Raw genomic sequence first — 5,123 nt, forward strand, 5'->3', positions numbered from 1 at the left:
TTTCTCTTCTGCTGCTAAACATAGTTCCTTCGGGTCAGCTAGGTGGCACAATGGATAGAGGTCCAGCCTTGGAGTCAGGAGGACCCGAGTTCAAATCGGACTTCAAACACATGATACTCACTAGCTGTGTGACCCTGGGCAAGTCACTTAACTCCGATTACCTTGCAAAAAACAAAACAACAACAACAAAAAACCAAAGAAACCAAAACAGAGCTGGTTCATTCTGCAAAGGGCAAAAGGTTTCTGTTTCTTTTTGTTTTGTTTTATCATGAGCCAGAGGGGCACAATCTCAGTCATCATCCTCATCGCTGATGGCCAACAACCAAAACTATCCATCCAGTGCCCATCAGGTGTCCCATATCTGAGAGTCACAGAGGACATTTTACCCATGAGCTGCCAACTACTTACTTCAAACAAAAATTGCACTGATGTTTACGGCAGAGAAAATTCAGCTATCATCAAAATGTTGATGACTGAATAACGAGAATATTTTGTAATGAAGCTAAGTTTCCTATCCCTGGTCTCTGTGGAGCCCAAAACTCATCACTTTCATGTGTTTATGTCAGGAGTCTACAAGAGTGTATTTCAAAGAGTGGGATGTATTATCCACCCAGTGAATCTCCACCAAACATTTCAGTGGACTATTTCAGCAGTAACACTGAAGTCATCTTGCAGTTTTAAACAGTTTGAATTGTCCCAAATCCAATGCTAAGGTTATTTACAATGGTCAATTAAGGTTTATTCAGTCAAGTACACCACTTAATGTTTAAAGAGTGAGTAAGCAATTGGTTACAAATGGTGATACAAAAAGTTCTACACAATCTTTGTTTGGAAATGAGAGAGGGAGGGGCAGCTAGGTGGCGCAGTGGATAGGGCACCAGCCCTGAAGTCAGGAGGACCTGAGTTCAAATCCGGTCTCAGACCAAACACTTGACACTTGCTAGCTGTGTGACCTTGGGCAAGTGACTTAACCCCAATTGCCTTAAAAAAATGAGAGAGGGAATGAAGAAAGGGGAGAAAAAGGACAGACAGAGAGGAGTATGAAAGACAGTGGAGAGGGAGAGAGATAAAAGAGAGAGTGAGGGAGGGAGGGAATGGAGGTAGTACACCAGCAGAGAGAAGTCGAGAGAGAGAACGTAGGGGAAAGAGGGAAGGAGGAAATGCAGGGGAAGAGAAGAGAAGAAGGGGAGAAGGAAAGGGCCAGGAGATGGAAAGAGAGAATGGAGGGGGAGAGAAAGAGTAGAGAAAAACAAGGAGAAAATGAATAGGGAGCTAGAAATCTAAAAAGAGAAAAAGGATAGAAAAGATGAAGATAGAACGGAAAGGAAGAGAGAGAAAAGAGGGAGAGAGAGGGTAGAGAGAAAGAAAAGAATGGCATGATTCAGAGATAGAAGGGAGAGAAAGAATAAATGTACCTGAACTTTCTTTTTTTTTTTCCTTTTTAAGCAATTGGGGTTAAATGACTTGCCCAGGGTCACACAGCTAGTCAGTGTCAAGTGATTGGGCTGAGGCTGGATTTGAACTCAGGTCCTTCTGACTTCAGGGCCGGCGCTCTATCCACCGTGCCACCTAGCTGCCCCAATATACCTGAACTTTCAAAAGGGCCTGCCTAAAAGTCCAGGCAAATCCACTAGGAATTGCTGAACTTTGTGGAAAAAACAACCCTCCTAGAAGGTCCTTTAGACTTATGACTATTGAAAGGCGGCCTGGTACCATTCCTCCACTCTTCCTGAGGACAGAAGGGACCAGCTCCTCTCCCAAAGGCTGATCTTTCCCTCGTACACGTGGTGGCTCAGGAAATTGCTTTTCAGCTCTACCCAGGCACAGTCATGGGCTACTGTCGTCTCTGAATCTGGGCTGGAGGACATGCTCGATAACTCAGCCCTTGCTGGTGGGAGATGCATGGAGGGAGGGTTAGTGCAAACTCTTGTCTATGGAATGGCTGACCCAGCATTCATTTCTACTCCTCCACTCATTCACACACAGGCGCATTGCTAGCCCAGGTATTCTGGCTATCGGAATAAAGTTGTACAAAGAAATAGCACTTACCTGCAGAGTGGCCAGGGGCCTGCGTGGCACCTCGTCCCACCTCTCTCTGCCAGTGGAGACTCTCCTGGACAATGCCCCAAATGAGTGGGCGTCCTTCTTTTCTTGTGCCTCCTCTCCAGCCAACCTATTGCACCGTGGAGCAGCTCTCATTGCTGGGGAGGTTTTGCTGACATCAGCCCAAATTGGACTCTTCATTCCCTGCCCCTCCCCCACATTGCTCCTGGTTCTGGAGTCAAACAGAGCTTGGCTAGTCTCTCTTTCACGTGACGCCCTTTCAGGTCCTTGAAGGGAGCTCCCAGGTCCCCTCATCTTTCTCTTCTGCTGCTAAACATAGTTCCTTCGGGTCAGCTAGGTGGCGCAATGGATAGAGGTCCAGCCTTGGAGTCAGGAGGACCCGAGTTCAAATCGGACTTCAAACACATGATACTCACTAGCTGTGTGACCCTGGGCAAGTCACTTAACTCTGATTACCTTGCAAAAAACAAAACAACAACAACAACAAAAACAAAACAAAACATAGTCCCTTAGACTAATCTTCGTGTGATGTGAACTTAAAGAAGAAAGCATTTTCCTCCAATTACAACAAGAAAATACATATCCGTCTTTTCCTCCAAAGTCACTTTCTAGAAACCGTATTTTCAGTCTTGGGTTTCTAATGGTAGCTTAGTTTTTCCTGATTAGCGTTTTCTCTGGCTGAGAGGCTCCCCGGATCTCATACAGTCCAATTGGGTGAGAGGCAGGACCTGAACCTGGATCTTCCTGACTTTGAGGCCAGCTCTCTCTCACCTGTCCTCTGTCAGCCCTTCCCTATGCCTGCTAGCTGCCCAGTCTTGGCATTAAGGGTATTTGGTAGCCTGGAAATGAACCTGGGTCCTTAACCTATAAACCCTGACTCAGTCTACCAAGCTGCCAAGGCTACGAGTCAGGCCTGGGAACCAGACACCCTTAGAGGACCAACCTCGCCAGGCACACAGCAGCGCCTTCCCTGAAGGCAGCCTGCCAAATGAGACTTTGGTTTTGGCCGTGGCACATCTGTGTGTCTAATCATAGGACCACCTATCCTGAGCCAGAAGGAATATTAGAGAAGATCTGGTCCAACCTCTTCATTAACAGGTGAGGAAATGCAGCCCCAGAGAAGGGAAGTGACTCACCCAAGGTCACATGAGTCTGGGTTTAATACAGCACTTGGCATAATGCTCAGGCACATAGGTACACAGTAGGTGCTTAAAACTCCTTGTTGTTGTAGAAAGTGGCAGGGCTAGGATTTGAATCCAGGTCCCAGGACTCCAGGTTCAGCGCTCTTCCCAGTAAGCCATGCTGGTTCCAGACAGAGCTGGGAATCCTTTTACCTGGGGGGAGGGGAAGGTGGCGCAGGCACAGAGAGCAGCCCAACGGCAGATGTAGACGCAGCAGCAGAGGCTGTGGCCAGTCCAGACAGCTCTGCCTCCATGGAGGTCGAGGGGAGGAAGAGGTCTCTGGTTGAGGCGTGCCATCCTGGAGAAGATAGGAGCGTGTTCCCCCGTGCCAGCTCCCTAGCGTCCCACCCTTGTGACCACACTCCTGGGCTAAGGAGGCTTCAGCCTGTTCTTTGGGCCCTTTGCAGTGAGGGAGCAGCTGCCAGTTAGCAAAGACACTGGTCAAGAGCACGCGAAGATGTTCTTCTTCAGAGCGTGACGTAAAGCGGAGCTCTGCTTCTTCCATTTTCAGGCCACGTGCGCCAATGTCTCCTACGGTCATTTGTGTGCAGATGTGTGCGGGCCGTGTCCACTATTGCATAAAGCTGCTTTGTACGGTGAGAGAGCAAGCGAAATATGAAATAAATAATGAATAACTCATATTTAAATAGTGCTTTACATATGTTATCTCTTTGGATCCTTACAACTCTATGAGGTAGGTGCTATTATCATTCCCATTTTACAGATGAGGAAAGTAAGGTAAGAGAGCTTAAAAGTGGCTTGCCCACAGCCATACAGACTATATGAGCCAGAGCTTTCAATGGACAAGAGGGATGGGGACAACTGGAGGGTCACAGAATCCCAGATTTAGAGCTAGAAGGGTCCTTAGAGGTCATTTAGTCCAACCCCATTTTACAGATGAGGAAACTGAGGTACTGGGAGGTTAACTGACTTCCCTGTGTTCACAGGTATCAGAAGTTGGCTTTGGCAGTCAGGATTCAAACTGAGGCTGTTTGATTCCAAATTTACTGCTCTTCCCATGGCATCCCACACATCTGTCTGATTCCCGAAAGAAAGAGAACATGGAATATCTTCAGTGCACAATTCACACATCTAGAAAAGAGAAACTCAGCAGTGAATCAGATGCCAGTAATTAAGCAAATAAAAATGTTTTCAGTCTCCTGTTAAATGGCATTAACACTGACTGTGTAACAAAACTAATCAAATATGAGCATTTAGCCAAAAATGAAGGGAGTGATGTGCCAATAGGATTTATGATTGAGTCATGGATTAAACACATCTGTCTCTAGTCTAGGCTCTCTTGCATGCTCTCCAAAGAAGCTTCGCATTCATGATGTGGGAGGGGGGAGGTGCTCTCTCTCTGTCTTTCCCTTTCTCAGCTCCCTGATTTTCATTCTCATTCTCTGTTTCTCTGTCTCTCTCTCTCTCTCCTCTCTCATTCTCTCTCTCTCTCTTTCTCTCTGTCTCTGTCTCTGTCTCTCTCCTTTTCTCAGCTCCTTGATTTTCATTCTCTCTCTGTTTCTCTTTCTCTTTATCTCTCTCTATTTCTGTCTCTCTTTCTCCCCCCCTCTCTCCTCCCTCCTTCTCTCTCTCTCCTCCCTCATTCTCTGTCTCTCTCTCTACTTTTCTCAGCTCCCTGATTTTCATTCTCTCTCTGTCCCTCTTTCTCTTCCTCTCTTTCTCTCTCTCTTTCTCTTTCTTCCCCCCTCCCTCTCTCCTCCCTCATTCTCTGTCTATCTCTCTGTCTCTCCCTTTCTCAGCTTGCTGATTTTCATTCTCTCTCTGTCTCTCTCTCTCTGTCTCTGTCTCTGTCTCTGTCTCTCTGTCTCTGTCTCTCTCTCTCTCTCTCTCTCTCTCTCTCTCTCTCTCTCTCTCTCT

This window comes from Vombatus ursinus, unplaced genomic scaffold (genome assembly GCF_900497805.2).
Source record: "Vombatus ursinus unplaced genomic scaffold, bare-nosed wombat genome assembly UNPS02014804.1, whole genome shotgun sequence".
Taxonomy (NCBI): Eukaryota; Metazoa; Chordata; class Mammalia; order Diprotodontia; family Vombatidae; genus Vombatus; species Vombatus ursinus.